The 24,805-nt window shown below is 42.9% G+C and overlaps 1 protein-coding gene across 3 annotated transcripts in view; it reads left to right on the top strand.

Annotated features, from left to right (window-relative positions):
• The first annotated feature begins 2,150 nt into the window (after window positions 1–2,150).
• atp2b2 (ATPase plasma membrane Ca2+ transporting 2) overlaps window positions 2,151–24,805 on the top strand; it is a 96,820-nt gene continuing 74,165 nt past the window's right edge. The window contains exon 1 of one of the 3 annotated variants that reach the window (XM_052075530.1): window positions 2,151–2,167. The gene's annotated coding sequence lies outside the window, so the exon portion shown is untranslated. Of the gene's footprint in view, window positions 2,168–21,974; window positions 22,250–24,805 lie in introns of those variants that run through there. The other 2 variants (XM_052075529.1, XM_052075528.1) reach the window with 2 other exon arrangements.

Here is a 24,805-nt window from a genome sequence, read left to right on the forward strand (position 1 = left end):
CGGCAGTCATCGAATCAATCCTGTGTTCTTCCATCACGGTTTGGTTTGGGGCCGCCACAAAAAAGGACAAAATCCGACTTCAACGGACAGTTAGGACGGAGAAAATCGTTGGCACCGCCCTACCCACTCTTGAGGACTTGCACACTGCAAGAATCAAGACAAGGACACGGAAAATCCTCCTGGATCCCCCGCACCCTGCCCACCACCCTTTTCAGCCACTCCCCTCAGGCAGACGCTACAGATCCATGCGCACCAAATCCAGTAGACACTTAAACAGCTTCTTCCCTCAAGCCATTAACTCCTTAAACAGTCACTGACGTAGTCACTCTTCTTGTACTACAAAATGGTACTACAAAACTACTGGTTACTCTAAAATGGTTCAATGATTTTGTTGTTTACGATGATACTAGTGCAGCGTGTTATACCGGAGACAAATTCCTTGTGTGTTCTACATACTTGGCCAATAAATATGATTATGATTCTGAAAAGAACAGATCCACGCAGGTTGGATCTGTTGGATGAAGAAAAGTGTCAGGTGTGCTATGTGACAGAGGAGTCTGTGCATAATGCATGGCTCAGAGACTTGTGTCACTGAAGAGACAACTGGAAGCAGTTGTTGGAGATGGCGAAAATGAAGATGTTGAGGTCCTCTTTATGTGTGACCGGGTTTGATTGGATTAAAAAGTCGCTCATCGGAGGGACAGCCAAACTTAGATCTTTTGGGGACAGAATTAGTGGGAGTAGACTTTGATCGTTTGGACACGGCCAGGGGAAAGATGTCGAGTATATCGAAAGAAGAGAGATGACTGAAGAGGATGGAGTTGCCAGACAGGGGAGCAAGAGGAAGAACTCAGCAAAGATTAAAAGATGTAAAATGAGGGCAGTTGGTGTGATGATAAATCTACAACTAGAAATCAAAGTGTTCCTCATCTGAACAAGCTGAGCAATGGAATTATATATAAATTCCTTACATCGATTTTTCTGATTCCGCATTGTGATCTCGTGTGAAGAGCCTTTTTTTGAACCAAGGCATTGATGTTAAGCTTGGAAAATGTCATGGCATAGTATCAAATGAAATCGGCACCAATTCGCGATTCTCATGTCATGTCAATTGTATACTTACCTCTCCCAACATTTATTTATTCGTCTATCACTCTAAATTGCTGATATAGATGTGTGTGTCAATCTCATCAACATTCATTTGCGGTGCTTCTTTCCCTCCCTTAAGTCAACTTGCTTGCCGCTGTGGGAGGTGACACATACATATAAGTGGCATGAACAGGGCTGTAGCAGAGAGAGTACTCAAAAGGTAGGTTTTACAACAGCTGTAGTTGTGCAATCACAGAAAGTTGAGCAGCATAATTGGAATTAGTTCGAAAGTCTAACACCATGGGGGTGTGGGAACATTTTGGATTCAAGTCAGATGAACATGCAGAACGCGCTATCAATGAGTCTGTGAAGAAGGTCAAAACACAACAAACCTCAACGTCCATTTGAAAAAAAGCTTCCAACCCAATTTCTTCAGCTGGGAACAATAAACACGGCAGAACATGGAGGGCCGTCCATTTCTTGACGGCTTGCAATTGAAACAGCTCACAGATAGGGTTATTGGCATTATGGAAAGAGTTGCAGTCACGCAACACTGTTGAGAAACCAGTGTTTAAGGAAATGCTGCACTACGAATTGCCTCAGACAAAAATAGTGCATTCCCGAATAACACAATTACGCGAATAGCATTTAAATAAAGAGCTTAACGGCAGAAATATATCACGAGAAACTCTTCCATCTCCATTACTGTCTGTCACAGGCTGAGTATTTATACTTTATTTTAGTTTTTTTTACACAACTGTAACTCGTTTTTCAACTGTTAGGAACAATAAATAACATGTCACTTCAGCCATCTTATTGAATATAATTGAATGGAAACCTCTGTTATGTAAATGTCCACAATAGTTGTTTCCCTCCCTCCCTCCTCCATCTCGTCCTCCTACTTCAAGTGTTGTTTCTCTTTCAGCGTGTCATAATGCCTCCGCTGAGGTGCGTACAAGCGGGAAAAGCCCAAGCTTGAACTTCCACATTTCCTTTGGAGTCACGCAGGTGAGGCGACTGGCGCTAGCACCCGAAGGATACTGTTGGGCATCTGGAGCAAGGCGCACCGCTTCCCCTTGTGAGTACCGCGTAATTGCGCAGTGATGGCATGAAGCAGGCGTTTTTGGCACGTAAAAAGCCTTTTTTAAGGGGTTGCTTCTTTTTAGGGTGTTTTTACAATTGAAACGACTGAAGTTTTACCCTATTAACTTTCTGAAATTGTGATTAGTGTATAAACTGTAACCTTCCGTGGAATTTTAAAACATCAGCACTGCGGTATTTAATACAGCTGAATTGTAACATAACTGTTTGGAGAGGCAAATGCCCACTTTACTTGAGTACATACTGTATTTGCCTCTTCTATTCATCCCACTCTACAAAGTTTCTCAAATGGAAAATTTCAAAGAAGCCAGATGTTTTAAGGGGTTGCTTCTCTTTAGGGTGTTTTTTTCCAATTGAAACGGCTGCAGTTTTACCCTATTAACTTTCTGAAATTGTGATTAGTGTATAAACTGTAACCTTCCGTGTAATTTTAAAATATCAGCACTGCGGTATTTAATACTACTGAATTGTAACATAACTGTTTGGAGAGGCAAATGCCCACTTTACTTGAGTACATATTTGCCTCTTCTAATCATCCCAGTCTACAAAGTTTCTCAAATGGAAAATTTCAAAGAAGCCAGATGTTTTGTTTTTATCTGTTTGTTTTCACTGCGACTGGCTGGTGACTAGTTCAGAGTGTACTCTGCCTATAGCCTCAAAGTCAGCTTGGTAGGCTCTACACAAGCATAAAGAGGATAAGCACTATAGAAAATGGATAGACATTTATTTTTGGAAAGACAAGACCCTGTGACAAATGCGAAAGTCTCCCTGGAGAGAAGTGAAAACACACAAAAGTCACTGATGCATGCCATTCAAATGTCTCTCCAGAGATGGTATTAGCTCATAACAATAATAGTGTCTTCTCTTCTGTGTATTTTGGCTGATTTAGCCAGAAAAAAAGGCTTTGGAAATGTATTTAAAAAATCTCTGGATGTTGTTCCACCTGCAGGCTAATGCTAAAATGGCTATTGCCAGGTCATCGCATTGAGGTGTTATTTAGATTCTGCTTTGTCTTCTGGCTAATTTAGCAAACAAAAAGCTCATGGTGGTGGCTACATAGCTTTAGCTTATTTATTTCATCTTTGAGCTAATTTAAAGAACAAAAGGGCCTTTGGAAAAGTGTCACACATGGCTGACGATCTGTTGCAATTTTGCCAATTTTAGGCTAATGCTAACGTGCTGCCTTATCATTAAGTTAGCTCATGGGTGTGACTGTTTACATTAATATTTTTTGTCTCTTGTCTAATTTACAGTCGCTAATAAAAACAACTTTTAGAAAATTGTTTAAAGTGGCTGACAAACTTTAATTGGCTGCTTTGCGAGTCACATGCTAATGCTAATATATCATCTAAAAGACTGCCGAGTATCGACATCTGTGGAGCAATTACATAATGTCATAAATCTCCCTGATTTTTAGCTTTAGCGTCTTTTATTAATCATTTGGCAATTTGAGCTCTTTTAAAAAAGGCTCAAACGTGGCCGACAAACAATCTCTTGCCACTGTGCTTGCCGCGGGCTAACGGTAACTGATGTGCTGGTTAATATAGCATCTAATCGACTTGTAGGTGTCTACATCTGTGGAGGAAATATATTAACTCAAAGTGGTGGCTTATACTTTTATTTTAGGTTCTTCTTCATCTTTTGGCTAATTTACTGTCTTATAAACGTGCTAAACATGACCGGCAAACAATCCCTCACCACTGTGTTAATAGGTTTGTTTCTTTGCGATCGATACAGCACTTTAGTGCCAACTTTTGTTGTCTATTAAATTTGCAATGTAGATAAAGTGGTATGGTATGTTACTGTGCTAGGTGCATGCTGATGCTAACATGCTTCATATGACATTTAACTGACCCTCTAGGTAGTGTTGAACACAACGAAATTAATATTTTATGTCATGGGGGTGGCTGCTTAGCTTTAACTTATTCATCTTTTGGCTAATTTTGGCTCTTGGAAAAGTGTCAAGTATGGTGTCTAATAACTTTTCATAGTAGTGACTGCACCTGCAGAGTTTCATTCAACAGACTCCATGTGGTCCCACTCTATTTCGAAAGATTTGTAATCTCATCACATTCCATAGTTTTGAACCAGAAATTCAATCTGGATTCCTCACAAGTAATTAACCGTCAGTAAAGAGTGAGACTTTATGATCGTTTGTCAGTGAATAAGATATGCAAAATTCAAACATCTGGAGTAGGTTGGTTTCACTGGAGGGGTTCAGTTTGGTTTTGAACACATTTAGTGTTGTTTCGCTTTGGTGCAGGCCTGTGTTCAATTCAACGCCACTTGAATTCCCCATCTATCTATCAATCGATCGTTCGATCTATCCATCTATATACAAGATATATATAGCTTCATGGCACAGACTGGGATAGTTCATGGTGGTTGCAAAGAAATGTGTTTGTGTGTGTGGGGGGGGCGGGTAGTCATGTGCAGTAAATCATCATCCTTTGGCATCTAACTCTTACTCAGTATAGCCCACACCCACATTCCATCTTCGACTGGTGGACTTCATTTTGCATCATGCTGTAGGTGGTGTATCCATCTTCGCAGTCAGATAATGATGCAAAATCTACATAGTGTTCTCTTTGACTCGCTTGATAGTCAGAAAGCAATTTGGGTACTTGGTAACAATTTGTAGTTTTCTGAAGTGCATGACAGAAATTTAAGCGTCACTGTACGAATGGAAAGTAGAAATTATCAGGTTCGCAGTGTTCTCCAAATCAAAATGTTCACGTCAATATATTGCTAAAAGACCATTGGGTTTGTCATGTGTACATATTATTGTGCAACAAGAATGTTGGCGAATTATCAAACTTGCAACTCTTCACCCCGCACCTCGAGATGGATTAAAAATGAGTTCGTTTTTTTCTTAATTCATATTTCACAAAGAAGGATTAATATAACTACTGTGTTGAGATTAGTGCGGGTGCATATAACGTGAAGAAACATTTTTGACTTGCCACTTCAAATGTTGGCTCTCTTTTTGAGTCAGCTTTGTTTGCGGTTATTGTCATGCTGCATATATGTACCATATTTTATAGTATAGCGCTAAGGGATACTGGCTTTGGGAGCTTTATTTTGATTACAGTACCGTGATCTTGTGGCGATGGATTATTATGACTTTGTATTTCTTAGTGAATGATCAAACGTTGGCATCAAGTTCCATCCGCATCCATCCATCAAAATTACCATGAAAACAGTTCTTACGTATATAAGGGTTAAATTTGGTAGCAGTTGTACAAAGAATTTTCTTTGAAGAACCACCGGAAATGTGTCAAAATGTCTTCCTATGTCTTTTCCGGACTAGTTTCTTGAGACTTTTTTTGGGTCTCCTAATGATAGACAAGTTAAACCGACTTTGGGGTCTAAATATTGATTAGCCCGAGTTTGCAAGCGGAGTAAACGGAGATTATTTTTTCATGTTGATTCATATAAGTTGGGCACACTTTTCCACTTACAAACCATGGAGAAAACTCAAACATCTTACCATTTAGTGTCGCCTGTCTTGCTAGTGTAATTGGTTAAAATTTGATAGCAATTAGACAAGATTATTTATTTATTTTTCTTAATTGTTTGCCTGGTTCATACTGAAAATTGCCATGGATCTTAAATGACCATGTGAAACCAAAATGACAGGCTACCTGTGTCTTTTAGAGCACGGATTCTTGAGACTCTTTTGTTGTACACTGTACTTTTGCTAGACACGCCCACCCAATTTCAAATACAGCAGCTGCCGTAAATTAAAACAGCTCCGGAGGCTGGATTTTCAACATTTTTTGGAAAGCACTTCCTAGGAAGGATTTCAAAAAGTACAGTACATCAACCAAAAAGGTTGACTTAGTTTGCTTTCCAACACGGGCGCCATGTTTTTGTTTGTTTGTTTTTGTTTTTTGTGTGTGTGTCCTGACATGACGTTTCATACTCATAAAATAATTGGATTTAAAATTTAGAAAATTAAAAAAAAAAAATTTAGAGCTGTATATGCTCGAAGGGCGATGTTAAGTAATAAGTACGCTTAAGTGAAATCAGCACTCGCTCCTTTTATTAGTAACGAATAAGAGACTTGCCATTTTCTTAACGTGCGTTTGAAGGAGTGAACGGAAAAATGCTGTTCACTGAGTGGAAATTGCCCCTGAGAGCAAATAACTTGACCATGCTAATGCTGCGTCCACACAGCGGCCATTAAAGATACAATCAACGACCCCCATGCACTCGCTGCACTGCGCCATGGGCCCGTTAGCACGAGCAACAGTGAGGAGCCAACACGAATGCTACTCCTGACAGGCGTCCGCTCCAGGTAGACTTTCTCTCTGCTGCCTGGCTTGCAAAATGACCCCCCAATATTATGCATGCAAGTTGACAAGGTTCATTTCTTGTTCATTAGCTGCTGCTAATAACAACAGATGTGTAACAATAGCACGGTTTGAATAGGCTGGTGGATATTGGGCACATCATTAGGTACACTGCACAGATAGTTTGACAAAGTAAGGAAGAGCTATCAGTGGAACACAGTGCAATCTATTGCACCATTATGTTTGTAATGTTATATTTTGTGTTTGTTACAAAAATACACTCAAATATGATATAACCAATTCAGAGTGTAACCCGCCTATTGCCGGACGACAGCTGGGATAGGTTCCAGCACGCCCGCGACCCTCGGCAGGATAAGCGGATTTGAAAATGGATGGATATGGTAATTGTAGTGCTGGTAAAACTTGAAGTAATTGACCACAACTCAAAGGTAGCTCAGATTGTAGTACTAGTAACGCTTTAATCATGAAATGATTTTTAAAGCTTGCATTAGAAAGCATGGCATTAAATTATGTGGATTGAATTGAATTTCCACCACTGTGTGCCTACTTTCAAACTTTGTGTTTGTTTCCAAGCCACAACTGCATGTTCTTCAATTAGATATCCTCGCGCTTAGCCTGGGGTGTGTAGTAACACATACATTCAAAACATCACTTAATTCTTTACTTGGACAAAAATTCTGAGGGGTCAAACTGTCACGAAAGTGTTTAAACTCTTTCAGTGTCTCAAGAGGACAAACAGACCAGAGTGTAGACGTTCTCTTTCGTGACTTTCGTTTCTCACTTAGCCTGTAGCTAACGCGCTTTGTGCTATGCACTCCAGCACGGCTAAGATGCTAACAACTCAGTGCCGTTGCCATTCAAAGGCATAGCTAGCACATTTGTATGGACCTTTAATTTAGCTACATGAAAGTTGCCACGTTTAGTGGAAAAAGAAGTTGTCCATTAAAAAAAATAAAAAAAGTAATTAACATGGAGAAAAAGTAATGGTAGCATGAAGGCGTGTCTGTTTGTTTTTTACCGACAGCTTCCAGTCAACTCTCTTTTCAATTCTTGGGCCTTTGGGTGAAACCTTCAAGTTCATCCAAGGCAAATATTAGTTGTGTTTTAAAGTGGTTTTAAGCCTTTCAGGGACAGCGGTTACTACAGTGGACAGCCTATCACGTTGTCAGGTTACAAGTTATCATGATTCGTGCATGAACGAGTTCATTGGCCTCTTATCAGTCCTGATTTTGTGGAAATATACCGGAGCATGCAGTTTATCTTTGTAGACGTGCTGTTTGATCACCTGGCCCACATTGGAGGAGAAGTTTGAAATGGGTCTTTTGCAATACCAATCTTTGAAGTTTTCTGACACACCTCGAATGTACCGGTAATTATGGACCACCCAGGACAACCTCTCATGCTTTATTCACGTCATTGTTGAAGAGCAACCCCAAGTCACCAAGAGTATTTTGCTTTTTTAAATATGATATATCCAGCCAGGTTTGGTTGCCGTTTGGTGTTCTTCCAAGACCTGACAGCATTTATAATATTTAGCTACTTCTACATAAAAAACACTGATGACTACTGTATTCATGCTGCCGTCCACATCCCCATGTCTACATACAGTATTCAATGTTTCTGTTCCTGTTCCCTGCCACACCGCATATTTTTGTTGTGGAGCGTATCTACCATGTACCAAGTCCCATGTACTGTATAACACGCACCCGTGTGTAATATGCACCCCATACTTATTCTTAAAAGACATTTTTTGCTTGATACTTGTGAATAATACGGTCCCCTGGTTTGCTGGTATACTTAATTGCGCTGGCCAATGATTTAGATTTTATTTCAATTATTTCTGAGTCATTCTTGGCTGGCGAGTCCAAAAATGACCCAAAACCATTTCTTAGAATTGGCTCTAATTTTAGAGAAATTTATATTTTTGACAATTGATTTATATTTGGGCATATCAAAAATGCGTTTTGTATTCTCTAATAAAAGTGAAACCAGAGAGAGAAAAGAAAGATGGATAAGATTGGTATTGGTACTATTCTCTTCTTGCTACAATATGAACTGCCACATTTGCTGCTGTCTGTAGGTTGAAGCTGTAAAGCAAATAAATGTATGACTACTTTATAGGAGTACATCTATATATATATATATATATATTGCGCGTCGTCCCGCACGCGGTCTGTCCTTCCGTCTGTCCCTTTTCAAAACGTACCTACTTCACCGCGCCGCTGCGCGCCGCCACTGCGCCGCTCAGGCAGTGGCTCACTACGATCGCGCAGGCATCTTAGCGAAAAAGTGTTGTCTACCCACAAGCATTGCAATGAAATTGTTAGTTATTTAGTAACATAGCTAAACATCTCTTTATTTTCGCGATAAGCAATGAAGATGAACAAAAAGTTGAACCAAGCAACAACACTTTTGTGGGCCTAAGGCCCACCTTACCAGTCTTCCGCAGGAACTAGCTGATGAGCCGCCCAGCGGGCGGCGAACCAGCTAGTACAGTATATGAGTGAACTGTTGAGCTATTCTGCGCACCAAGATGTGTCAATATTTGTGCAGATCTGTTGCTGCAAGCTATTAACTCATTCAGTACCAGCCAAATCTGGACCAAGTCTGAAAAGACGTTTAAAAACGTCTTTGGGAGTGAATGAGTTAAGGGTCTCTGAGAGAAATGCGACGGAAACAGCAGGCCGAAGAATACATATTTAGATCGCATCCATATCGTTGAGCCAGTGTGAGACAAAGGAAGCAAGTAAGCGGAATTCTGTAAGTGTTGCACTTTTAACACCGCAATGTGAATTCGGGACGTTTTCGCGGGTCCTCCGTAGTGCCATTTGTTTGTTGGTTGGCTAAGCATGTAACTGTTCGCCAGGGGATGGAGTAAAGCTAATTTATTATCATTTGTAATTTTAAACTAGCAAAAAGGTGTGTGCTAATGATTTATGAGATAACACCATGCATTGCTTCATAGGTATACATCGTAGAGAAAAAAAGCACACTAAAATACACACCGAAAATGTTACTACACCAGTGGTGTGAGCCATTTTTTTTAACCATCATGTCCATGATTACATCGTACTTTGTCATGACTTTGTCTGCATTTGAACTCCCCTTGAACTAAAGCATTCATGAGTCCAGACCTTAGCTGTTGCTTATGTTTTGTTGCTGTTGTTGTATTTTTATGCATCAGTGTGGACTTATTGGCACGTTAGCACATGAGGAGATCCTAATGAGTGCTTGGAATCTTGCCAAGCCCACTGAAACATGTTAAGGACTCTTGCTGGGGTCAACATGAGCTTTCTCCAATTCTAGATAATAAGTTGCTTTGCGCTTACTCTCCCCGCGTCTTGCCTTCATCTGCATCCTCTCGCAATCTTCACTCCGCTCACATATATTCAACCCACCTTGTCACCTCCCTCACTTTGCTGCAGTGCATCCTCCCCCTCTTCATCGTCATCATCATCACTCTACTATAATCATCATTATATATACCAGCGGGCACATTAACATCTCTGTACCTCCTCTTTCAAACAACTCCCGTATCGCAGGGTCCTTCCTTTTCTTAATTCCCATTCGTGTGTGTGCTGTTTGTTCCTACTGAGGCTTTTTTTTTTTTACCCGAGCCTCCTGTCTGCCTTTCATGTGTGATCATCATCATGAGAAATCGTTATTTTATCCTCTTGCCCATCCTTCTTCTTTTCTTCCTCCTCCTCTTCTTCTAAGAGAGAGATGCATGTGCTAAAGCTCTGCAGTAGCAAGCAAGTTGTTTTTCCCCTCAGCTGCTTGTTGGTATCTGTAAATGTTCACATCAGAAAGGATGGAGCAAATGGGGCAGTAATAGTTGTTTCTTTTGCGCTGTTTTCTTTTTTTTTAATCCAACTTTCATTCACTGCTTTGAAGCAGCTTGGGGCCATTTGAATTTTATTTGATTCAACGTTTTTTATTCATCTTTGTTTTTGTTTTTTTGCATGATATTGCTAATGTGTCAAATGATTAATTTCAAGGAAAAAAGTCAGTGATCGGGGATGACCAATATGGTTTTATTGAGACCGATATTAATCAGAGCAGATTAATAATAAAAATATCTATACTGTATAATGAAGAAATTAAGATGGTTTTTTTGGTCCCTTAATGCTTACTATATGCTAACTATAAACTTATACATTACAGTTATAATATTTGACTGTTTTACAATGCTCTATCATTTTGCTTTTTTTTCAACAGAACAACAGAGAAGTGGTGTTTAAATATCTTTAGCTTTAGTTTATGTTGCAATGTGTTCATGCACCCCTCTGTGAGTCGTCACCTTACCGTGGTGGAGGGGTTTGTGTGTCCCAATGATCCTAGAAGCTAAGTTGTCTGGGGCTTTATGCCCCTGGCAGGGTCACCCATGGCAAACAGGTTCTAGGTGAGGGGCCAGACAAATCACGGCTCAAAGACCCCAATGATGATTACAATAAATGGATCTAGGTTTCCCTTGCCCGGACGCGGGTCACCGGGGCCCCCCTCTGGAGCCAGGCCTGGAGGTGGGGCTCGTTGGCAAGCGCCTGGTGGCCGGGCCTACACCCATGGGGCCCGGCCGGGCACAGCCCGAAGAGGCAACGTGGGTCCCCCTTCCCATGGGCTCACCACCCATGAGAGGGACCAAAGGGGTCGGGTGCAATGTGAGCTGGGTGGCAGCCAAAGGCGGGGACCCTGGCGGTCCGATCCTCGGCTGCAGAAGCTAGCTCTTGGGACATGGAATGTCACCTCTCTGGCAGGGAAGGAGCCCGAGCTGGTGTGTGAGGCAGAGAATTTCCGACTGGATATAGTCGGACTTGCCTCCACACACAGCCTGGGTTCTGGTACCAGTTCTCTCGAGAGGGGTTGGACTCTCTTCCACTCTGGAGTTGCTCACGGTGAGAGGCGCAGAGCAGGTGTCGGCATACTCATTGCCCCCCGGCTCAGTGCCTGTACATTGGGGTTCACACCGGTAGATGAGAGGGTTGCCTCCCTCCGCCTTCGGGTGGGTGGACGGGTCCTGACTGTTGTTTGTACATATGCACCAAACAGCAGCTCAGCATACCCACCCTTTTTGGAGTGATTGGAGGGTGTGCTGGAGAGTACTCCTGCTGGGGACTCCCTTGTTCTGCTGGGGGACTTCAATGCTCACGTGGGCAACGACAGTGAGACCTGGAGGGGCGTGATTGGGAGGAACGGCCCCCCCGATCAGAACCCGAGTGGTGTTTTGTTATTGGACTTCTGTGCTCGTCACGGATTGTCCATAACGAACACCTTGTTCAAACATAAGGGTGTCCATATGTGCACTTGGCACCAGGACACCCTAGGCCGCAGTTCGATGATCGACTTTGTAGTTGTATCATTGGATTTGCGGCAGCATGTTCTGGACACTCGTGTGAAGAGAGGGGCGGAGCTGTCAACTGATCACCACCTGGTGGTGAGTAGGCTCCGATGGTGGGGGAAGATGCCGGTCCGTCCTGGCAGACCCAAACGTATTGTGAGGGTTTGTTGGGAGCGTATGGCGGAATCCCCTGTCAGAAGGAGTTTCAACTCCCACCTCCGACAGAGCTTTTCCCATGTTCCGGGGGAGGCGGGGGACATTGAGCCCGAGTGGACCGTGTTCCGTGCCTCTATTGTTGAGGCGGCCAATCTGAGTTGTGGCCATAAGGTGGTTGGTGCCTGTCGTGGCGGCAACCCCCGTACTCGCTGGTGGACACCAGCAGTAAGGGATGCCGTCAAGCTGAAGAAGGAGTCCTATCGAGCCTTTATGGCCTGTGGGACCCCAGAGGCAGCTGACGGGTATCGACTGGCCAAGCGGACCGCGGCTTCGGTGGTCGTCGAGGCCAAAACCCGAGCGTGGGAAGAGTTCGGTGAGGCCATGGAAGCCGACTTCCGGACGGCTTCGAGGAAATTCTGGTCCACCTTCCGACGTCTCAGGAGGGGGGAGCAGTGCACCACTAACACTGTATACAGTGGGGATGGGGCGCTGCTGACTTCGACTCGGGACGTTGTGAACCGGTGGGCAGAGTACTTCGAAGACCTCCTCAACCCCACCAACACGCCTTCCTTGGAGGAAGAAGAGCCAGGGGACTCTGAGGTGGGCCCTCCTATCTCTGTGGTTGAAGTCACCGATGTGGTTAAAAAGCTCCTCGGTGGCAGGGCCCCAGTGGTGGATGAGATCCAACCGGAGTTCCTCAAGGCTCTGGATGTTGTGGGGCTGTCCTGGTTGACACGCCTCTGCAACATCGCGTGGTCAACAGGGAGAGTACCTCTGGATTGGCAGACCGGGGTGGTAGTCCCTCTTTTTAAAAAGGGGGACCGGAGGGTATGTTCCAACTACAGAGGGATCACACTCCTCAGCCTCCCTGGCAAGGTCTATTCAGGGGTGCTGGAGAGGAGGGTCCGTCAGGAAGTCGAGCCTCAGATTGAGGAGGAGCAGTGTGGTTTTCGTCCCGGCCGTGGAACAGTGGACCAGCTCTACACCCTTAGCAGGGTCCTTGAGGGTATGTGGGAATTCGCCCAACCAGTCTACATGTGTTTTGTGGACTTGGAGAAGGCGTTTGACCGTGTGCCTCGGGGAGTTCTGTGGGGGGTGCTTCGTGGGTATGGGGTACCGAACCCCCTGATACGGGCTGTTCGGTCACTATACCACCGATGTCAGAGTTTGGTTCGCATTGCCGGCAGTAAGTCGGAATCGTTTCCAGTGGGGGTAGGACTCCGCCAAGGCTGCCCTTTGTCGCTGATTCTGTTCATAACCTTTATGGACAGAATTTCTAGGCGCAGCCGAAGCGTTGAGGGGGTCCGTTTTGGGGGCCTCAATATTGCATCCCTGCTTTTTGCAGATGATGTGGTGCTGTTGGCTCCTTCGAACGGGGCTCTCCAACTCTCACTGGAGCGTTTCGCAGCCGAGTGTGAAGCGGTTGGGATGAAAATCAGCACCTCCAAATCTGAAACCATGGTCCTCAGTCGGAAAAGGGTGGAGTGCCCCCTCCGGGTCGGGGAGGAGATCTTGCCCCAAGTGGAAGAGTTCAAGTATCTTGGGGTCTTGTTCACGAGTGGGGGTAGGAGGGAGCGGGAGATCGATAGGCGGATCGGTGCAGCGTCTGCTGTGATGCGGACGTTGTATCGGTCTGTCGTGGTGAAGAAGGAGCTGAGCCAAAGGGCGAAGCTCTCAATTTACCGGTCGATCTACGTCCCAACCCTCACCTATGGTCACGAGCTATGGGTCGTGACCGAAAGAACGAGATCCCGGATACAAGCGGCTGAAATGAGTTTTCTCCGCAGGGTGTCCGGGCTCTCCCTTAGAGATAAGGTGAGAAGCTCAGTCATCTGGGAGGGGCTCAGAGTCGAGCCGCTTCTCCTCCACATCGAGAGGAGCCAGATGAGGTGGCTTGGGAATCTGATTCGGATGCCTCCTGAACGCCTCCCCGGTGAGGTGTTCCGGTCATGTCCCACCGGGAGGAGACCCCGAGGAAGACCCAGGACACGCTGGAGAGACTATGTCACCCAGCTTGCCTGGGAACGCCTCGGGATCCCCGGGGGAGAGTTGGAAGAAGTAGCTAGGGAGAGGGAAGTCTGGGCTTCCCTGCTAAAGCTGTTGCCCCCGCGACCCGGCCCCGGATAAGCGGTAGATGATGGATGGATGGATGGATGTGTTCATGCATAAAAAATGGCAAAACAAATCTCTAGACTTTAAATCTGTTGATTAAATCGAGGAGCTGATTAATCCTTTGTTCCCTAATTAGTGCACTCGACTAGTATTTAAAAAAATGTCCCGCTAATAGAAGCCAAATTTATTAGCTTAAGTGTCTCAGCTTGTGTTTGGAGGTATACCGTGGCTCTTAGAAAAATAAAAATGATAAAGACCTAATGCCCAAGGGTTATAATAGTTTAGGATATTTCATGACATTTTTTATTTCGTTTTGACATTTGTTTATAATTTCAATTACTTTTAATGGGGTTGTAGAGAAAGTTTGTTAGATTTTTTTTTTGAGAATGCTTCATTTTAGATTCGTTATTAGTTTGAGTATTTGTTTTAGTTTTTTAATATTTGCCATGCAAGATTTAAAAAAAAATCACTAAAATAAATCAATGTCTGTCTATACACACACACACACACACACACACACATACTGTGTTAGTTTGCTTTTGTGGGATTTTCTTTCAAAATATTTTTTTTTAAAGTGCACAAAGGGATATGCTGAAAGGTAAAGTTTTTACTTCAGTATTTATTTAACCAGCCCTCTGTCGTTGCCTGCTTTCATGAACTTTATTTTATTGTCTGTTATTTAGTCTTCCCGCCCAAATTTTTTTTCAAACAAAACAAAACATAACGGTATATTTAAATAGCTTTAAAAAACAAACAAAAAAAAAGATACTGAGTGATGTTCCTTCATCTACGTCCATTGTGCTTGACTGCTTTCCTAAATGCCTCCCTTTTCGGTTTGGTTAATGGGCAAAGCCTAATGCCATTGGCTGGTCTACAGCTCCCATTAAGTGCACCAGTTTGTACAGTATTCAAGGTCGCACTTTGTGCCTGGAGAGTTAACTGTGGCAACGCACAAGAAGGACTAAAGTGAACGTAATGTCAGGTTGGAAATGATTGTAAGATTTTCCAATTGGACCATTAAATGCTGCCGCTTCTGTCTTTAATCCGGCCGTGTCCCCTTCTGAATGGGTCTTATTTGAATAAAAATGGATGATGACAATGCGATAAATGTTCTTGCTTAAGTCGACCTCTCTTATTATTTCCCCAAAAGTGTCACTCAGGATTAGGACCCCGTGTTTCTCTTCGTCTTGTGCTTAGTTTTAAAGCCACAGCTTTTGACATTGAACAGAATGGATGCAAATCGGATGGATTTAAGTCTGGTCTTGATGGAGCAGGAACACATTGAACTGTTGAGGCACTTTTATGCAACATTGTGAAAAGTGCTGCAAAGATATGAGCTCAGGTTAGGCACAGTTTGTTGTTGAACTTTTAATAGTCCAATCTCTTTGAACAAGTACAGAATTAGCCTACATTCTTTACTGCTTACTGCGTGTGTGTGTGCGTTGTTCGATGTAGCCTGTGTGAGCTAACATTTCTCAGTGCCAGGCGGATCAGTTGCATAGCAACAGGAACGTTTTCAAGAGCAAGAAAATGAACAGTTGCGCACAAGAGATGACCCCTCTCAAAATTGAGCCTTGCTGTTTTAATTTTCATTTGAATTTCACGTCACTCTTTCATGATATTCAATACATATATCATTAAATAACACATCCTTTCCTCATGGTTTCTGAGAAATCACTGAATGTGAGGTATCCGTTTCTATAACTTGTATGAATCAACGTGTTCATTTTTCAGTCAAATCTTCCTAAATTCACATGAGAAAGTCAGATTTGTTATTCAGCGGTTTGGTGACCTTTTTTATGATGTACCTTGACATGACTTCGTAGTGTGATTGTGACCGCGTTGCGAATCGAACCGACTTGATACCTCGAGGCCCCGCGGTGGTTGTGCCACAAAGACGGCAGCGACTTGGTGTATAAATGTCACGTTGTTTGCGCCACAAGTAATGGAGATGACATTTCAGGGGTGAACGTGTGGCTGCTTTTTCGGGGGGCAATTGTTGCCGTCTAATGGCGTGCTACTTGGACTGCCGCTCACTCCAAAACGCGGAACTCTTTACGGTGAAGCCGCAGTGGAGACACAAGTGTGGGAACCAAATCAATGTTGACACAAAGTCAGAAAATTGCTCATTCAAATTGGTAAAAATGTCAGTCGGCCGTGAGCTGGAAGGTAAATCCAGCTGTTCGGGTGCGGTGCAAAATGTTATTGGCTTTGCTGTCGTATGCACCTGGCTTATAATAGTTGGAGATTTTTCATTACAGTTACTTTTGATTTTGTTTTGACTTTCTTTTTTTTTATTCAATTGGTATTAATTAGGATTGAGTGCAAATATGTTACTTTGTATTTTTTTTGAAAAAGTTTGATTTGATTTGAAGTTTCGTTTTTATTAGTTTTTTTTAATATGTGGATTATTCATCCAATGCAAGATGAAAAAAAAATCCAAGCATTGTATAGTAAAATAAGCTATAATTCTCAAACAACGGTGTGACCTTTCTTCTGTTCAGATGTAGAGCAATACCAATAGAAAAACAGTTCAAATGAACTCCAAAATCTCATGCGTGATATTGACAAAAGACGTTTTTGTTATAATTAGCAAACTCTGCCAATGAGACCGTTTTTTTCCCTCCCTGCATTTTAGTTTGTGGTGTAACTTTACTTCCCTTTGAGGCAAACCTATAGAAAGAGGCTATTGCTGATCGTTGCGAACCTTTAAGATGTCCCACAGCTGCTGACATGGCGCTAATCAAATTTTAAGATGCCTCTGGGAATAATCTACATCATTGTTCATTCCTGACATTTAGTCATTTACACTGATTGGCCTGTGCAGGGTTATGAGAGTGGTACTGCAGTGAGCCAGGCGCTGTTTATCGAATCGCTCAATATATTTCACCGTTTCTGTTCAACCAGTCCAAAAGATAATTTGTCTCGGCTTGAAAGTCGAGTTTTGTGCGCTATAGATGCTGCGGCGTTCTGACTTGCGTTTGAGCACACGCTGCTTGCTTTGCATGTCTCATTAAATAACCCCACCCAGTCTCACCCCGTGAATGTATTCTCTTTCCATTTGCTTAACAGATCCTCTCCTCAGGAAAAACAGACAATCCCCTCACCCAATGTTGCCTTTAAAGTAACTGTTCAAGTTTTCCTTTCCTTGGTGTCATTTACAAATGATAAGTCATTGAGGATTCTGAGCAAACAAATATATTTCTTGGGGGACAGGGTTTCTCTGAACACAAGCTGTTGATATTCGGTTAACAATATATTCTCTGAGAATTGTTTGGCCATCAAAGTATTTTCTAAGAGATGTAAAGAATGAAAATGAATCACAAAGGTTTCTCTCCATTTGAGCTCGTACAATTTCATAACCATTTCATGCAAAAATAATAATGACCTACATCACTATTTTTTTCCTCGAGTCTTTTTATCAGTCTTTAGGCATGAAAAAAAATAATGGCAGTGGATGGCAATACACATAAGGGTCCATTATAGTAGTTGATGCACAACTGAGACATCGAGATTGCTTTATATTAGAGAAAACCACATGTGAATAGCTGCCCACTCTAAGAACCGCTATCCCTGAAAGAGTTTAATCTATTTGATTTTGAGCTTTTATTTTAAAATTTGTTTTTCAATTTCATTTTCTAATTTGATTATTAAAAGACGTGTTTTATCATTTTTTTGTTACAGTAATGACACCATATTGTATTTCTATGACTTTTAAATTCCTGTTTTTTATTGGGGTTTTTTCTTATCATTTAAAATTGTTTCATTTTTTTCTTTAATTTTATTTCATTTCTTTTTTTGTTACAATGTATATATATTTTTCAATACCACGTAATACATTAGCCTTTAATTTATATCTTTACTTTATTAATGTGAAATTTATTATTGAATCTACGGGGTTGCCCCTGACCCCTACAAAAAAGAAAAAGTAAAACAAAAACAAAAAATCACGGCCAGGAGATTTTTTTTTAAAAACAACAAAAGCAGGTGATTAAAGTTAGATGTAAACAGGAGGAGAAATTACTTTATGGAAGAAAAAAAAACAATATACTAAACATGCAATTGTTTGAGTTCATTTGACATCATACTGTATTGACTAATCCCCTTGAATACAAAAGAAAATATTGGAGGATCTAACAAAGTACGATATGATATATTTATCACTTTTTGGAATGCAGTTTACTGTACCACCTGTGGGCATTTCCACTGTATGTTCTTAACGTCATTGCACACTCCATTTGACTGCCTTTCCTGTGACGGAAGCAAACTGCAAACATCTTACGTGCGTTCGGGAGTCTACGAAATGTGTGTTTCCATTTAACTGATGCCACTGTGCTGTCCTTGGCGCAGGAAGTTCTTCATGACCCTCCTCCCCGCCCTTAGTGTGAGGAACATATGAATCAACTCATACTTTGAGTGAGTGGAACATTCTACCTCCGGGAGCCATCTCGGGAGCCGTCACACACACACACACACACACACACACACACACACACACACGCACACACACACACAGTTTTATTTTACTCCAGCACTTAGGAAATGGTTTGGTTTTTGCGCAATTAATAACGCTAATGGTTATTGGCCAGTAGCTCATAGTGATCAGTGTTTGAGATTTATCCCCAAGGTAAACACAACACTTAAAGGGTCAACACAACCCACCAGGAGCTACTTTCACTTCATCACACAGTGTCAAGTTTTAACTTCCAATTTCCACAACGGGCCATTGAATGAAACAACACATCCATCCATCCATTTTCCGAACCGCTTGATCCTAACTAGGGTCGCCGGGGGTGCTGGAGCCTATCCCAGCCATCTTCGGGCAGTAGGCGGGGGACACCCTGAATCGGTTGCCAGCCAATCACAGGGCACACAGAGACGAACAACCATTCACGCTCACACTCACACCTAGGGACAATTTGGAGTGTTCAATCATGTCTAAATATGAAGAGTAACAATGTTGTAGTTTTTAATAGACGTCTTGTAAAACGATTGCCCTGTTTGCCCCCAACCTTTGTAGCTTCTCCCGCCTCGCACCCCTGTCAGCGTCCTCACGGCTCTCGAGGAAATTTTTTGGTTTAGCCTTATCTGACTGCAGCACACGCAGCTCCAAATCCGCGCACGCGTATATCTGGACCACGGCCAATCAGAGAGTGGATGCACCCTTAGCTTTTTCTGATTGGTTCAGGCCACAATGTGCCTAATGTGTGTTGTCGTTGAACTCAATGAGTCGCGGAAACTTTGAAAATTGGTCATACCCGAACAACTTTGTATTTTTTTTAGGCGCACGCACAAAATTCATCACTGTGGCTTCAATCTATGAGATCGTTGCAAAGAAGCAAATGGCTGCATCCTTAAAAACAAAAAAATTGTTTTAAATAAAATACACTTCAGCATGGTCTTATGTTGCTCAGCCCACTTTGAACAGAAAATAAGACACCTTAGTATACAAAAGATGAGAGTAAATGCACATCAGCGTTGTCTAATTTTGTCCGAATTTTTGGTGCGGCTCTTATAATGGATTTGATGACGGTGTTCCTAATGAGGTGGCCAGCAAGGAGCTTGTCCTGTGTCATGGACTGCAGATGCCCGGACCACCGGCACCTGGTGGTACCTGCAGCATGTGGCTGCGTGTCCTCTCCTGCTCTTCCTCACAGCTTTTTGGTGCACTGCAGTTCTGGAATCTTTCAGACTGTGCTGCATTGATATTCAAAGCCTGTGTCCGATCCCCATCGCTGCTCTCCTTCTCTCTCTCTCTCTCTCTCTCTCTCTCTCTCTCTCTCTCTCTCTCTCTCTCTCTCTCTCTCTCTCTCTCTCTCTCTCTCTCTCTCTCTCCTTGCTCTCACTCTGTCGGTCGTCCTCTCTTTTTCTACCATGTCCAAGTTAAATAGTCTTAACAGCTGTTCTGTAAAACTCACACTCCACTCGAATCTCCCTTGGAGATTCTCCGACGGAATAAACGACTGCCTCTCTGAGTTGAAATTTTATGAGACTTACTGAAATGGAGGTAGGGCATCACTTATGCTGTACCTTGTGGTACTACACATCTCGAGCTGCGTCCAAAAAAATCACCCTCAATTTTGATTGACACCAGGTAATATTAGATAAGTATTTATTTTACGCCACTCTATATGGTTGCCATAGGCCAGACTCGGATCGGCTGTAGCGGAGAACAGGCGGCTAGAAATGATACAAGTACACTAGACATGCTAATGTTAGCAGCGTACCCTATCGCTCTGCTTAGGTCTGTCACAATAATTACTATGTCGACATCATTTAATGAGGCCACCATTTTTTTTCCGGACTCGATAAATGGCCATAAATGTGTGTTTGTTTACATTTGTCATCGTCAGTTACTCACACTTATTCATTCCCTCACCTCTCAGTCACCTCGCTTGCCCCTGGGCAAATTGCCACTCACCTGAACACACACACGAGGTGGTTGGACAGCTTTTTAAAACCATGTAAACAATTTGGTCCAACTGTTTCAGTTTAGTTTGCATGTATCCCGTCAATTTATCGGCATGAGTAACTCTTTATCTCATTTATTAATGAGGCACAGCAGTGTACAGTGGCACTAATGGTAGCGGAGTAACTGCTAATGCTAGCCAACGCAACCAGGCACGTCCGCTAATATCTTCTTTACTGCTCCTTTTGTACTGTGTCATTGCTAGCTTATTGCAAATTAATTTCTTGTCCTACGTAGCTGGGAAACATTATTGTGTATTATTTTCTCTCCAGACACTTATTACTTCGCTATTCTAAGTTGGTTACTCACTGCTATAACACGGTTCCAGTCAGACTTATGTGACAAGTGTACCTTTTCAGCCAATCACTTATTTTGATATTTCACATCTAAATCTCTGTCATGACAGCTGAACAATTGACATGCTTTCGCTGTCTTTCTCCCTGTTGTCGTTTCATGATAGAGGTACGAGTCAGAAATGAAGCTTATTATCCACTGCCATGGAGGCGGTGTTCAGGGACTTTTGTTGTGGTGACACCGGACGCGAATTGAACTTGCGGCCCTGCATGGTGTTTAGCCACATGAATTTGCCAGCCGGAGCTCGCGGGGAGCTGCGGTGCCCAAAACAGTAATCACCAAGCATTCCCCAATTCCAACAGCGTAGAGCAATGCAGGATGTTTTTTTTCTAAATGGTTCCTGCTTTATTGGAATTCTGAACATGTCTTTGTGTGAGGGTGACCTTTACATACAGAAAATGACTTTCCATCACTTTTGGGCACTTGACCTGAACAACTTTGGACTTATAATAATGCAATGAGTCATAAGTTGGTGGTACATTATCCATCTATTCATCCATTTTTGAATCTGCTTATCCTCACGAGGGTCGCGGGAGTGCTGATCTCAGCTGTCTTCGAGCATTAGGTGGCCTACACCCTGAAATGGTTGCCAGCCATTCGCAGGGCTCATATAGAAGAACAACCGGAATCGAACCCTGCACTTCTGCACTGTGAGGGCAACATGCTAACCAGTCCTGCCGCCGGTGGTACATCAGTGTGGCTTAACCTTGTGGAGGGTGGGGGGGGGGGGGTTGACTGAAAGGGACTGTACCCCCATTAGCGCCATCACTAGTTTGCTGACTTCTTTCTCTTTGCCACTTTTGCCTTTCCAACATCTCCTCTCATCTATCATCAGGTACAATTTTTTTAATGCCATTTTTTTACATGTCACAACACTTCACAAATGGGGAGGGGGTTGGCCTTGTCACCCACAGACACACACACACACACACACACACACACACACACAGATCCTCGCAAAGACACACAGCACCCCCCGCTGCCTGCCGGCATGGTACAGGCTGCGCAGTGAGATGGCCCCAGCTGAGGCAGCAGCAGAGTGAGTGAGCGAGAGAGAGCTGCTACCAGCTTCAGTCTCCTCACACACTTGCACACACATACATGCACACACACATTCACGCATACACTCACAAACACAGTCACACACCTACATTCAGATTCTCGCACACACACATTGACACACACACATAGCAGATTGCTGCGGTGGTTAGTCCGACACCGCGCAAGCCGCATGTGCTGGTGCGCTCGCAGGTGGATTGTAGGACTGCTGGTGCCTGTAACCTTGATGTTATGTAAGTGCTTTTCGTGTTGTTGTCTGTTGTGTTGTGTGGATTGAGATGCAAATCATGAGAATTAGAAAAATGTGTGTTTACGTTCCCTGTTATGTATGTCCACTGCCCATCTTCACAGCTGACTCCCGCATTTTGCCATCGTGGGAATTAGGGACTGTTTTGCCAGTGTTGGTGGCGGCGACCGGCGAGCATGTCCGATAAATGTCTGTCTCGTTGCGGATTCGAATGCCCGCGGCGGCCACTTTGGTACATATGTCAATGCGCCCAAAGATCACTGTGACAAGCGGGATGCCCATGGATTTGATGATATCCACTCTTGGAAAGCTGGGATGGCTGCATGACCTTAACCATACGACTGCGTCACCGCTTTCACCTGCTCACCATTTTATGCAAACTGCCTTCGTTGTCCATCTTCATATTTTTCAGTGTGATTTTTTTTTTTAAACATTCTCATTACTACAGTGTACCCAAACAGAAGGGTGCCAGAACACGGTCCGGTACGAATCGGTTATTACTGGATTGTTCCACTGATGTCCCATATGGTTGGCACGCTAACAAAAAAGATGTTCAAAAATGGTCACGTATAGACGAGTTGTTTCGGGACCTTTTACGACCCTACCGAACAGTACCAAAATAATACAACATAGTGGAAATGGGGCTACAAGAACAGACGAGTTTTGTTGCTCATCATTTCACCATACTAATCTATTGATTCAAAAACAAAGAATTTCCTTCGGTTTGGAAGTCAGCTTTTGCTGTGCCTCTCTTAAAATGTGATACAACTGCATGTTTTAACTAACAACATGCCAATATCCAATTTCTGCATCTTGAACATTCATATTACCCAAAAAGTTGTGTTTTTACGCCCAAGTGAAATTACAGGTCCAACTTGGTGAGAACAGTGCAGGGAAGGTCCCAGCTTTGTGGCAGATATCTCAATTGAAGGTTGTCTAAATTATTTTGCTACCTTTCAACCTTACGAAATTGACCAGACCATACTAGCATGTCTTTTCCTGCTTTGTGAAAGGCCATTTTCTGTTCTTTTACTTGTACCATAACCACTGTGTCTGGTACCTCAACAGTGGGGTGTGACATGGTACAGTACTGACTGGTGATTTCTGCACTGTTCCAGAAAACCTGGGGGGGGGGGGGGTTCACTTCCTTTAGATCCTGTCTCGACTGTGGTCGGTACACTTTACCAAATTGTTGACTGCGGAAACTCTTAGCAGCATCAAATTGCAAGCCTTTAATCATTTTAATTGTCCTACCTAAAACATTATGGAAACGATCTCACCTTGGTGGGAACAATTTCCTTTCGGTACTTTAGCACTGTGTTTGGTAACCACAGCAGAAGGATGCATCAAAATAAATACATTTAAAAACATTGAAAAAAAGTGTGTGGTTCCAAACTGCAGGGTATTAATCAATTTTTGCTTCCTTTTTATGTCCTGACCAGTTGTTCCGATACTTTTTTCAATTTTTTGCGCTCCCACTGTAGTCACATACTTGACACTTGAAGTGTTTCGTGGTGTTATTTCCTTTTACTCATCTACTACTTTGAATTCACTTGGTATCATAAGAGTTAAAAAAAATCATCAAGCAAGTCAATGACTGCTTTGATGGCTGTAACATTATGTGCAGCTAATAGCCACAACCTGCGATGTACATTGAGCGTTTGCGCGGATGCTCGTCTCGCGGCTGAAAATGTCACGTTATTGACCGCAGTGCAGATGGGAGCACATTAGTGGCACTTTACTCTGATGCTAATTGGAAAAGTATGAAAAATGTTAACATAACAACTTAGGTACGACAAACATGATGAAATAGTCAATTGTACCGTTTATCTGACACCCGCAGGGGGTCCTAAATGTACACAGAGCCTTTTGCAATTGGAGCATTGTGCTTTCCTCCTTAAGTCCCGCCTGAACTGTGATTGGCCAGCATTTCAGGGCCATTGTCATTTATCATAGCAGTCCCACTGATCTCTTAAAGTGTATTTCTCCCTTCACCCTTCTCAATTCTGCCTTTTCACCAAGACAGCTACCACCTTCCAAATTAGGTCCGTGGAGATTTTTTTTCCCCCTGACTCCTACATAAGCGTGCCTAAAAATGTCACAGTTTGGATCCGTTATCAGAGGTTCCTTCACTTTCAGTTAGTTTTAAGTTTGGCATATGCTGTGATTCATCATTGGATCGTCTCGCACTGCAATCACGAAAGCAACGCCGCTGATCTCTGAAGGTGTATTCCCACAACATTGCATATTTCAGTCATTTCATCAAGACAATTTCAATAATTCAACTTGGGGACAGGATTTGGGAAGGGTCCTTCTCTGTTCCAGTATGGCTGCAGTCCTCTTTTAGTGATGGGATAGCATTTTCAGCATTATATTGATACCTCCCTATGGATGTCACTGCCATATAAAGGCATCTACAGAAAGGCAACGTTCCATGTTATGTTTGAAATTTCTTTCCTTCCCTCTCGAATTGTTTGTCTTTGGAAAATGCTGAACAGAATCCTATAAATGCATTTAAAATGGCTGGCAGTGACTCTTGTGATCCTTTTCTTTTCTTCTATTAGCAG

Source organism: Hippocampus zosterae, chromosome 9 (assembly GCF_025434085.1).
Source record: "Hippocampus zosterae strain Florida chromosome 9, ASM2543408v3, whole genome shotgun sequence".
NCBI lineage: Eukaryota > Metazoa > Chordata > Actinopteri > Syngnathiformes > Syngnathidae > Hippocampus > Hippocampus zosterae.